Below are 13415 nucleotides of genomic sequence, written 5' to 3'. Positions count from 1 at the left end.
TCCACGAGAGCAGAGGCCCAGGTTTCATGTAGAGACCCAGGTTCATTCCACCTTATCGTTTCACCATCCCCTTGGCAGTTTGTCTTTATCCGCACGGAAACCAGCCCCCTCCATATCTGGGGAAATGAGAAAGAAAACGTCCAGGGCAAAGGACTACAACTTTAAGGAAAGCCCCTAGAAATGCACATGTCACTTCCACTCGTATCCTGTTGGCCCCAATTTAGTTACACAGCCATAAATGGCTGCAAACGGGACTGAGAATGATCTGCTCAGTTTTATGCCCTGTGACCAAAAACATACAAAACACTTTGATTTCTTTGAATAATTTGTCAGAATCTGTAAATGATCCCTGTGAAATGTGTCCTACCTGTTAATTTGTTAAAAATTTACATTGCTGGGACACACTATGGGCTTGTGGCTTAGTTTTTAAAAATTAGCTTCAAGTTGTTCCTTTTTTTTTTTTTAAAGATTGTACTAGTTTGTATTCCACCAAGAGAATATGAGAATGCCTTTGTCTTTTTTTTTTTTTTTTTTTTTAATTAATTAATTAATTTATGGCTGTGTTGGGTCTTCGTTTCTGTGTGAGGGCTTTCTCCAGTTGCGGCAAGTGGGGGCCACTCTTCATCGCGGTGCGCGGGCCTCTCACTATCGCGGCCTCTCTTGTTGCGGAGCACAGGCTCCACACGCGCAGGCTCAGTAATTGTGGCTCACGGGCCTCGTTGCTCCGCGGCATGTGGGATCTTCCCAGACCAGGGCTCGAACCCGTGTCCCCTGCATTGGCAGGCAGATTCTCAACCACTGCGCCACCAGGGAAGCCCAAGTTGTTCCTTTTTAAAACTCTTTTAAATTACAAAATATACCTACAAAAGAGTGTACGATATATATATATAACAACATAACAATAACCTTATTATTGTTTAAAGAACAATAATAAAATGAATACTGGTGTCTATCATGAATCTTAATAAATAGAACTTTGCTAATAGTTTGGCCAGTCCCTGTGTACCTCCTCCCAGTCACCTCTGCCTCCCCTTCCTCCCAATCAGAGGTAACCTCTACCCTGAAATCTGTGTTAATCATTCTTTTGCTTTCATATAGTTTTACTACCTGTGTATATATTCATAAAAAGAAACACTTTCTGTTCTGCCTGTTTTGAGCTCTATATAAAGTTATTTATTCTTTTGTGACTCTCTCAACATTGCTTTTGAGGGTCACGCATGTTGACAAGAACAGCTATCTTCCGTTCATTCTCACTGCTGTAATGACTTTCCATTTTATGCCCAGACCACAGTATATTGACCTGTTCTGTTGGGTTGTTTCCAGTTTTTTGCCATTTGGAACAATGGTGCTGTGGTCTTAGGAGGGCTCCTAATGAACATATAAATGCTTTTCTCTAAACTAAATATTTAAGAGTGGAAGTACCGAGTTTGTGCAACTTTACTAAGTAATATCAAATAATTTTCCAATGTCATTGACTAATTTACACTCCTTCTAGCTGTGTAAGAAAGTTCCTGTTGTTCCTCTCTTCATTATGATTTAATATGCATTCCATGATTATTAATAAAATGCCTGTTTATAATTTTCACCTTTTTCTGTTCTATTGGTTGCTTATGTTTCATGTTGCCTTGTGGGATCTCTAAAAATGTATTTTGATGGTTTTACATGTTGCAAATATCTTTTCCCAGTGGCTTGTTTTTTCATTTTCTTTTTGGTACCTTTTGATGAACAGATGTTCTTAATTATAATGCTGTTGAGTATATTAATACTTTTCTTTATTGTTTGTGCTTTTGTGACTTGTTTAAAAATTCTTCCTTATCCCAAAGTCATAAAGATATCCTTCCATATTTTCTTTTTTTTCTTTATGGCCGTGCTGAAAGCGCAGAGTCCTAACCACTAGACAGCCAGGGAACTCCCTCATATTTTCTTCTAATAACTTTAAAGTTTTGCCTTCCATATATAAGCCTTTGGTTTGTCTGGAATTGAGTTTTGTGTACAATGAGGTAGAGAAGGTGAAGAAAAGCAGAGAGAAGAAAAACTATCTATAATCCTACTTTTTTTCCCCTATGCATATATGTATACATTTAATAAAATACAAAATTATAAAATATTGCAATAACAGTTTTGTGTCCTGATTTTTTCACTTAACATTATATTATGAGACTTTTCTTATACTATACTACTAAAAATTCTTAGGAAACAATATTTTAAATGTTTTCATAAACATTCATAGATGTATTCTAGTTATCACTAGATGTTATTCTAGTTAGAATTAGGTTTGTCTGTGAGTGACCCAAATCTCAAAATAACAGTGACTTTGAAAAAGACAGAAGTTGCAGCAACATGGATGGACCTAGAGAATATTATGCTTAGTGAAACTAGTCAAACGCTTTGTGTTATCACTTATATGTGGAATCTAAAAAATAATACAAATGATTCTATATACAAAATAGAAACAGACTCACAGATGTAGAAAACAAACTTATGGTTACCGAAGGGGAGAGGGAGAGAAAGAGGGACAAATTAGGAGTGTGGGATTAACAGATACAAACTACTATAGATAAAATAGATAAGCAACAAGGATATACTGTATAGCACAGGGAATTATTTTCAATATCTTGTAATAACCTATAATGGAATATAATCTGAAAAAAAATTAAATCACTATGCTGTACACCTGAAACTAACAGAATATTATAAATCAACTATAGTTCTATTTAAAAAAAGATAGTAGTTCATTTCTCTCTCCTGTATAAATCTGGATGTGGGCAACACAGGCTGGTATGCCAGCTCTTCTCCACGCAGTACTTGGGTATACTTGGGCACTCCTTTTATCTCTTTGCTCTGCTACTCCTTGTCATAGGCCTGTGCTCATAGTCTAGGATAGCATGCCAGCCGTCACATCAAAGTTTCAATTAGCGGGATGAAGGAAGAAGGGACAAAGTGTATACCAAGTGCCTACTAAAGGTGGCTTCTATTCTGCTTATGTCCCAATGTCCAGAACTTAGTTGTATTGCCACACTTAACTGCAAAAGAAGCTGGGCAATTTAGTTTTTATGCTGACTAACCATATTTTTAGCTAGAAATTCTATTATTCTGGAAGAAGGGAAGAAGAGACATTGGGGGCCAGTGTTCTGCAGTGTATAGGTAACAGAATGCATTAATCTAGTCCTTCCTTTTGTACATTTGAATTGTTCTCCTCTTTTATGCATAGCACTTCTGTGAACACCTCTCTATATATCTACCATTATTTCTTTTTGATCGATTTTGAGGGTTGTATCCTTTGGGTCAAAGGGTGTGGTTTTTTTTTTAAAGTTTTTCAAAGTGCTTTTCAAAAAAATTGGAGCAATGGATAAATATATTCTCAGTATGTGCTTTGATCAAAGTTATACAGAGATCTGAAGAAGAAACATGCTTAAGAGCACACAGAATGCTACTCCACATCAAGATTCATTTCTCTAAGGGATGAGTACTTGGAGCAGAAGGTCATTAATTAATCCAGGGCTTCAGTTGAACTTACTGGTTATTTCCATATCATCTGGTACTAGAAAAGGGGAACCATGAGATAACAAGACCTATTGACTAGTTTCTCCCTCTGATTCGAACTACAAGTGAACTGTTACCCATATACAGAGGAAGACTGACTCAATAATAAGAGAAAAGTTTACAGCAACTTTCTTTCTCTAAAATTCTTGCTGCCAAATAGTCATCTTGGATGTTTGTGTGTTCCTGCCTTGATCTGTACTGTAAAAATTATTATATGCAACTATGCTTATATTTTGGTATCACTCCAAATTTGTGTGGTTGCTGGAAAGAAAACCCACAGCTTTATTAACTGAGGCTCTCTATGTGCTTTCTCTCTGACTATAGGTCTTACACGTACAAACTAAATGGGGAAGTATTTTTCTTTAAGTTAAATGAAGTAAGGAGGAAGAATCCTGGGGATTATTCAGTAATAACCCCCAAAGCTGTCTTGCTTCAGCTCCCCTCCTTCAACTCAGCCTCACTATTGACTTCCCCCTTGGCATTTAAATATACTCAAATCTCTTTTCTCTTTAAAATGAAAGCAAACACAGCCATATAAAAGAATGAAAGTTTGTCATTTGCAGCAACATGGATGGCTTTGGAGGGCATTTTGCTAAGTGAAATAGGTCAGACGGAGAAAGACAAAACGTTATGATATCACTTATATGTGGAATCTAAAAAATGCAACACACTAGTGAATATAACAAAAAAGCAGACTCACAGATATAGAGAACAAACTAGTGGTTACCAGTGGGGTGAGGGAAGGGGGGAGGGCCTTTTTAAGGGTAGGGAATCACGAGATACAAACTACTAGGTCTAAAATAAGCTACAAGGATATATCATATAACACAGGGAATATAGCCAATATTTTATAATAACTGTAAATGGAGTATAACCTGTAAAAATTGTAAATCACTATGTTGTATACCTGAAACTTATATAATATTGTACAGCAATACTTCAATAAAAGAAAAAAAATGACAACAAATTAAAAACTCCCTTGAATTTACTTCCTGCTAATTTCTCCTTTCCTTCACAGGCCAAGTTTCTTGGGGGGGAAAAAAAAGACAATATTCATTGTCTCTGTTTGTCCATTTTGCCATTTGTCATTCTCTCCTCGATCTATTGTGATCTATCCATTTCACTGCAACTGCTCTCCTTTACTAAAGGCAACAGTAATTCTTAGTTGCAAAAGCCTTCAAAGACTTTTCTGTGCTTATCATACCCCTCACTTGATAAGAACTGGCACTGGAAATATTCCTTCTTTGAACTGTTCTCCTGCTTTAACTTCTCTGACATCACTCTGTCCTCATTTCCCTCCTTCTCTGGACTCTCCCTCTTGGTCCTTATATGCTCTAATTCTTCCACCCATACCGTAGAGTGTTCTCTGGAGTTTTATCCACTGTAGAAATGTTCGCAGGGACCCCATCTACACCCATGACTTTCATTATCATCTATTAGCCCATGACTTCCAAATATATATGCCTAACTTCAACTCTCCATCTGGCCAACTGCCCCGGACACGTCCATTTCAAACTCAACATAACCCAGTTCTCTGTTTTGGGAAATGGCACTTTCATCTACCCAGTCACTCAAGCCAAAAACCTAGGAGTCTACATTGATTATTTCTTCTCTTTCAAGTCTCCTTCAGCTTCTGGAAGTAACTGGTACTATCAATTTTGCCTCCCAGATATCTCTCCTACCTGTCTCTTTCTCTGTATGCCCACTGTCATTGCCAGCATGACTAGTTCCTGAGCATCTCTCATGTCTTAAGATAGTTTTACCTTATATGGCAGCCACTCTCACTCCTCATTCTGCAGCAGAACTATTTGAGAAAATTAAAAAACTAAATCCAATTGCCCAATGACTCACCCCAGAAATTGCTTTTGGATGAGGCCTGGGCTTTGGTATTTTGGAAAAGTTCTAACATGCATTTGGGACTCCAAACCATGGCTTTATGATCTTCGTAGATGAATTGGACCATACAGAAATAATCTGACTAGGAAACAGAGTGACCCAAGGCTACCAAAATTATGTCATGGGTCTCTGGTAATTATAGCCTTAAGCAAAACTAAATAAACAAAAGTAAAACCAAAAACCTCTGTTATTTTTGTTATAATTGATATACTGGATATAGAACAAAGGTGATGCGCTGCATCCTCAATCACAAAAGGGCCAATAGGTTATATAAGCATATGACGTGAATATTGGCGAATGCATGACTTGTTCAAAGGCATTCTGATGCCAGTTTTTAAAAGCACTGTACAGAATCAGACTCACAGACATAGAGAACAGACTTGTGGTTGCCAAGGGGGAGGGGTGTGGGGGAGGGATGGACTGGGAGTTTGGGGTTAGTAGATGCAAACTATTACACATAGAATGGATAAACAACAAGGTCCTACTGGTAGCACAGGGAACTATATTCAATATCCTGGGGTAAACCATAATGGAAAAGAATATAAAAAAGAATGTATATATGTGTATAACTGAGTCACTATGCTGTACAGCAGAAATTAACACAAAATTGTAAATCAACTATACTTCATTTAAAAACTAAATTAAAAAAAAAGCACTGTAGTACATTTTAGGGACCATATTTTGCTTGGAGCTGCAGTTTAATAACCGGTCTAGAGTCGTGTTCATGTATTAATTTGCTCGGTCACTGTCTGAGGTTGACAGCCATTGTTGTTACTCTGTAGCTTTTCATCCTTCTTTGGGTTAAAAAAAAAAAAAATAGTACCTACCTTTATAATTAAATTTATTCAATAACCTTGTGTAGTCCATATTTATAAGGTTTGATAGTTATTGACCACCACAGTCAAAGGTAGACGTGTAGCTGGAAAACACAAAATACTAGATATGCTCTTTGCTACTGGAATATCATTGTTTCTAGGCCCTCTCAGATGCCAGAGCAAGGAGTTATATATGTATATACTAACCTGTGTATACATATACATATTGATAAATATGTATATATGTAACAAACTCTAATCCATTTATTTACTTATTTATTTTTTATAAATTTATTTATTTTTGGCTGCATTGGGTCTTTACTGCTGCACACAGGCTTTCTCTAGCTGTGGTGAGCGGGGGTTACTCTTCGTTGCGGTGCGCGGGCCCCTAATTGCTGTGGCTTCTCTTGTTGCAGAGCACGGGCTCTAGGCAAGCGGGCTTCAGTAGTTGTGGCTCCCGGTCTCTAGAGCGCAGGCTCAGTAGTTGTGGTGCACGGGCTTAGTTGCTCTGTGGCATGTGGGATCTTCCCAGACCAGGGATGGAACCCATGTCCCCTGCATTGGCAGGAGGATTCTTAACCATTGCGCCACCAGGGAAGCCCCTCTAATCCATTTAAACAAATGTAACAGTATGTACTTAGATATGCTCTCAATTTGGGACACAATTCAATTATTTTATCAATGTTTTATATTCCAAAATATTTTTGAAACTGCCTATGGCAAAGATTGGTCATTGTCTTTCCAAATCCATTCTCCTTCCACCTCCCTCCACCCCGACCCCCTGCCCTGCCCCACTCAGCTAAAAGACTACATTTCTAATCTTTCTTTGCAGCTAAGGATGGCTAAGTGACTAAGTTCTGGCCAGTGGGGAAGGGAAATTGTTGGGTGGGACTTACAAGGAAGAATTCTGAAAATGAGGACAGTCCACTGGCATATCCCTTTCCTTTACCTTTTCTCCTCCTTTTCTGTTATCTGTGATCACCAGCAGCCACCTTGGATGGTGAAGTAATCATGAAGCTAGAAACCAGTGCTAGATAGTAAAACAAAAAGAGGAGGCTGGGTTTTTGATAACTCAGAGCTGCCATAATGACCCTGGTTTGTCTACATGTAGACTTCTTTTATGTGACGATAAACCATGCTGCTATCATTTGCCTTTCTGTTTCATCCAGCTAAACCTGATGCTAACCGGTACAATTTTTGAAAGTACCTTTAGATATAGTTTCTTAAGCAAACTTTATCATTTTCTTTTTCTTTTAATGTTTATTTTATTTTTTGGCTGCATCGGGTCTTAGTTGCGGCACATGGGATCTTTTTGTTGCGGCATGTGGGCTCTTCCTTGTGGTGCATGGGCTTCTCTCTAGTTGTGGCGCAGGAGCTCAGTAGTTGTGTCCCGAGGGCTTAGTTGCCCCGCGGCATGTGGGATCATAGTTCCCTGACCAGGGATTAAACCTGAGTCCCCTGCATTGCAAGATGGATTCTTAACCACTGGACCACCAGGGAAGTCCCTTGATCATTTTCTTGACTGCTTGTTTATTGTCCGTTCCCCCACCCCCCAAAAAAAACTTTCTTGAGGAAGGTCATTTGTTTATTTTTTCCTTCCAGTTTTATTGAGATATAATTGACGTACAGCACTGTATAAGGTTAAGGTGTACAGTATAATGATTTGACTTATATAAATCATGAAATGATGACCACAGTAAGTTTAGTGAACATCCATCATCTAATATAGATACAAAATAAAAGAAAAAGAAAAAATTTTTTTTTCCTTGTGAGGAGAACTCAGGATTAACTCTCAATAACTTTCATATATATCATATAGCAGGGTTAATTATATTTATCAAGATGTGCATTACATCCCTAGTATTTATTTATCTTATAACTGGAAGTTTGTGCCTTTGACTACCTTCATCCAATTCCCCTGACCGCCCCCCCCGCCTCTGGTAACCACAAATCTGATCTCTTTTTCTATGACTTTGTTTTAGAAGCATAATTGCCCTACAACACTATGTTAGTTTCTGGTGCACAGTATAGTGATCTTATGTTTCTATACATTTCAAAATGATCACCATGATAAATCTAGTTACCATCTGTCACCATAAGGTCTGTTATTGACTATATTCCCCACACTGCACATTTCATACCTGTGAAATATTTTATAACTGGGAGTTTGTACGAGGAAGGTCATTTAGAACTGAGTCCTAAAAAGTAGGGGGGTAGAGAATGGATAACAGAACTTGTGGTGGAAAAGAAAGGGAGAGAAAGAGAGAGAGAGAGAGAACCTGGGAGTTCAGAGCAATCTGGCAAGGGAGATAGTATCATTTTATCGTGGAGGTGAGTGAAAAAGAATAATAGCTTGGGGACAGATGTAAAAATGATTAGATAGCATGGGCCTTGTTGACAAAGTCTTTTTTCCTCTCTTTCCCAGATTCTGAGGACATGAATGTTAGATCTTTTGTTGTCATGTGCACCCCTGAGGCCATGTTTTTTGTTTGTTTTGTTTTGTTGGTTTTTTTTAGTCTATTTTCTCTCTGTTGTTGAGATTGGGTAACTTCTATTGTTCTAGCTTCCTGTTCACTGGTTCTTTCCTCCATTCTGCTGTAGAGCTCATTCTTCGAGGGTTTTTTTTTTTTTTTTTAGTTATTACATTCTTCAATTCTAAAATTTCCATTTATTTCTTTGTTATGTCCTCTATTTCTTTGCTGAGACTATTTTTTTTCCCATTTGTTTTAAGTGTGTTCTAACTGCTCATCACAATATTTTTCTGATGGCTGCTTTAAAATATTTGTCAGATAATTTTAACTTTTCTGTCACCTTTGTATTGACATTTTCCTTTTCATTAGTTTACACAATTCCTGGTTCTTGGTATGATGAATGATTTTGATTGAAACCTGGATGTTTTAGATATTATGGCACTCTGGATCTTATTTTATTTTATTTATTTATTTTTAAAATTTAATTATGTATTTATTTATTTGTCTGTGTTGGGTCTTCGTTGCAGTGCACAGGCTTCTCGTTGAGGTGGCTTCTCTTGTTGCGGAGTGCAGGCTCTAGGCACGCGGGCTTCAGTAGTTGTGGCACGCGGGCTCAGTAGCTGTGGCTTGCGGGCTCTAGAGCGCAGGCTCAGTAGTTGTGGCACACGGGCTTAGTTGTTCCGTGGCATGCGGGATCTTCCCAGACCAGGGCTCGAACCCATGTCCCCTGCATTGGCAGGTGGATTCTTAACCACTGCGCCACCAGGGAAGTCCCTGGATCTTATTTTAATCCCCTCTTTTAGCTGGCTTTTTCTGACACTGCTCTGGCAAGGGCTTGGAGGAGGGCATTGTCTTTATTTATTTATTTATTTAGGCTGCACTGGGTCTTAGTTGCGGCATGTGGGATCTTTAGCTGCGGCATGCGGGCTTCTTAGTTGCTGCATGCAGACTTCTTAGTTGCAGCCTGCAGACTCTTAGTTGTGGCACGCATGAGGCATCTAGTTCCCCGACCAGGGATCGAACCTGGGCCCCCTGCATTGGCAGAGTGGGCCTTACTCACTGGACCACCAGGGAAGTCCCAGGGCATTGTCTTTGTTAATGTCAGGTGGGGATAGAAGTCTAGGCTCCCCATTTTGCCTCTGTTGACACCTATGGGGTGGGAGTGGGCCTCCTCATTACTGGTGGGTGGGAGTGGCAGTTTCAACTCCCCACTGGGCTTCCACTGATGCATCCCTAACTAAGAGGGGTAGGAGCATTCCCCATGTGGCCTCCACTGACACCACGGTGGGGAGGGTAGTGGAGGAAGTCCAGCCTCTCCGCTAGGCCACTCTGACTCCACCCTAGCCAGGAAAGGGAGGGGTGCCTCATTACTGTCAGTTGGGGGTGGAAGTTCAGGCTCCCCATGTGGTCTCCAGTTACACCTTGGGGACAGGGGTGGGGGGAGTATGTGTGTATAGGTACTTGTTACCATCCAGAAATGGGAAAAGTCCTGGCTCTTTACGTGGCCTTCTCTGACACCACACCAGTGGGACTGAGGTGTAGGGGGACTGAGGCGTTTGGATGTTGAGGTGTCTCATTATGGCCTTTAGCGTGTGGAAGGGGGCTCCTCACCTGGCCTTTGCCGGCATGGGTGGGAGTGGGGCCATAGGTTTTTTTTTTTTAATTTATTTATTTTATTTTATTTATTTTTGGCTGCATTGGGTCTTCACTGCTGTGCGCGGGCTTTCTCTAGTTGTGGCGAGAGGGGGCTACTCTTCGTGGTGTTGCTTGGGCTTCTCACTGCGGTGGCTTCTCTTGTTGCAGAGCACGGGCTCTAGGCGCGTGGGCTTCAGTAGTTGTGGCATGTGGGCTCAGTAGTTGTGGCTCGCGGGCTCTAGAGCGCAGGCTCAGTAGTTGCAGTGCACGGGCTTAGTTGCTCTGTGGCATGTGGGATCTTCCCGAACCAGGGCTCGAACCTGTGTCCCCTACATTGGCAGGTGGATTCTTAACCACTGTGCCACCAGGGAAGTCCCGGCCACGTGTTTTTATTATGCGGTGTTTGTCTACAGTAGTGTGATTATTTTCTAAAGGTTATCTGTCTTGCTAGGCTGCCTCTTTTTGGTCCTTTGGCTAAAGAGAGTAGCCTTTTACTGGGGCATTTTGGTTTGTGCCTCTTAGCGATTTTGGGTTTACGGTTTTGGGGTTCTCCAGTACCTAGTATGTGATATAAAAGGCTAAATGAAAACCCAAGAACTTACCTCTGTGTTCCTCTTTGGACCCTGTGGTCTCTAACTGGTATGCCTTCTTTTCTCCACCTTTCAGAATCTTCTTACTGTTACAGAGCAAGGGCTTGTGTGCCCACAGCGTGGAAAGCCAAACTCTGACTTGGGTGGGTGTTTGCAGAAAAAGTAAGGGTTTATTTGCAGGGTGCCAAGCAAGTAGAACGGGCAGCTCATGCTCAGAAAGACTTGAGCTTCTCGATGGCTTTCAGGCAAGGGTTTTTAAAGACAGTTAGGGTAGAGGGCTGTAGAATGCATAATCAGATTCTTCTGATCAGTTGGTGGTGAAATAACAAGATGATGTTTTGGGAATCTCAACTTTCGGATCCTAACCAGTCTGGGGTCTACCTGCTTGCCGTCAGCCTGTAGTCACCATCCTCCACCTGGGTGATGGTCTTAGTGTCTGTAGAGCAACTTAAAGATATGCATCAGATTGTTATCTATATCCCTTTAGGAGGGAGTCCTGTGATTCTACAGTCCTAATCATTAACTGCTTGAGCCTGCTCTTTGGAACACAGGAAAGGCCTAGGAGACTAAAGCCTTTTTTCCCTACAAACAAGAAATGGAAGACATAGAGGGGCTTTTGTACCTGGGAAGGCCCCTCAGGGTCCTGATCAGTTTCAACCCCCCCTTTTTCTTTGATACTCCTCAATCTTGAGGGGTACAGGGGTGGGGCAAGAAAGGGAATAAAGTTTTGGGTAGAGAGATTAATCATAGACTTACTAAGGGGATTTGGTTTTAAAGGGACTCGGTTTCATTATGTTTATTTTAGATATAATGTCCAGAGTTTTGTTGAACTTAGTAGGAGGAACAGAGAAAAATATATCCACTACATCTTCCCAGAAGCAGAAGTGAAGAGCCTATAATGCACTGAAACACAATTTCAAGCAAAACTACTTGGCAGTGACTTAGGGAGAAGTTACAGGGCCTTTCCAACAAAGACATCAGGAAGGCAATCAAATAAAGCCAGCCATAAGGAGTAACCGCCTTTTCAGATCCAATAAGATCTGTAAGCATCTTCAAATACTAACAGTTACTTTAAAAATCATAATGCTTATGAGAAAACTTTTATGAAAATCTTAGAGCCTTAATTTATGAATCAATATAGGGCTACCACGAGGAGATATTTAAAACACATGATGTAGGAGTATGGAGAAATTGTAACTTATCCCCTGGTCCTAGTTGAGCCAAAATCATCAAACTTTCAATGCTGCTCACTCCCTTTTCAAAGCCAGCACATCCGTTTTGTTTTTTAAAAAAAGCAAATTAAAAAGGCCTCATGTGCAGCTTTATCTCTGCTTCCTCTTCTTTCTGAGTTCCTTCTTCTCTCCCCTTCCAGTCCTAGGAGAATGCTGTCCATTAGAGGCAGACTTTTGTAAAGAAATATTCATTTTCGAGAGGAGAGCCCTATAAACAACCTAGAGAAACAAAAACAGTAGCTCACAATAAAAATGACAAAAACCATCTGATTGGATATAAAATCTCAAGAGGATAGGGATATAAACCTTAGGAGCTGGGAGATCAATTGGTATGTTGGCCTGTGTTGTAAATAGCTCTGCTATGTAGGTTCACATAGTTGAAACGCAGACAGCATTTCAGCAGTTAATTATAGAAACCTGTAGGGCTACATTTATTGGTTGCAGGAGGTCTATTCCAGCTAAAACCCAATAAACCAGGAAGAGAGGATCAGGTAGGAAATGCTCCAGAAAGCAATAAATAGATTTGGGCGGGGACCCAAATCTAGGAGACTGTCCCCAATAGCTGAAATAATTTTTTCTTCGTTGTCTTCCTCTTTTCCTCAGGTTTTGGTTTGTGTGGAGTAGAGGGTTAGGGTGGAGAGAAAGGCGAAGAAGGGAATTGTTTCTCTATCAGTTACAAATGCGGATCTTGCACTCTGTACCAGTTTTTGGAAACATTGCTAGCATGTCAAGAACACTGAGAGAGCCTCCTTGGAAATTATCCAATTCCTTAAGGTACTTTCAACACCTGTGAGTGACTGGGCAGAGGTTAAAAAAGGTTAAAGTCAACTCTGTTGATTCTGCTACTCAGATTAAAAGGTTAAGAACAACCTAGGCACGTGAATAAATAAAATGAATTCAAGGGAGTGGTTCCTATTGCCCTAGCCACTCCTCACTCTTTCCTCCTATACTACCTTTCCGTAAAAACTGCAAGTCTTTCTTTGGTGTGCCCATAGCTCCCAACCCTTTCATGGGCTCAGAGAGGATGAGAACCCCGCTAACTAATAGCCCAAGGGTTCAAAGATTCAAATATGTACACCAAGCACAGATACAAGAAATGAATAAATCTCCTTCTCTCTGACACACATACATATACATTACCTTCTGCATTTTCATTTACCTTTAGTTTTTACTTATGAAATGGATGCAGGATTTTCATACATTAGAGAAATATATACTGGAATAGAGAGTGCA

This window comes from Eubalaena glacialis, chromosome 8, assembly GCF_028564815.1.
Source record: "Eubalaena glacialis isolate mEubGla1 chromosome 8, mEubGla1.1.hap2.+ XY, whole genome shotgun sequence".
Classification (NCBI taxonomy): Eukaryota; Metazoa; Chordata; class Mammalia; order Artiodactyla; family Balaenidae; genus Eubalaena; species Eubalaena glacialis.
Note: the sequence above shows the minus strand (reverse complement) of the source record.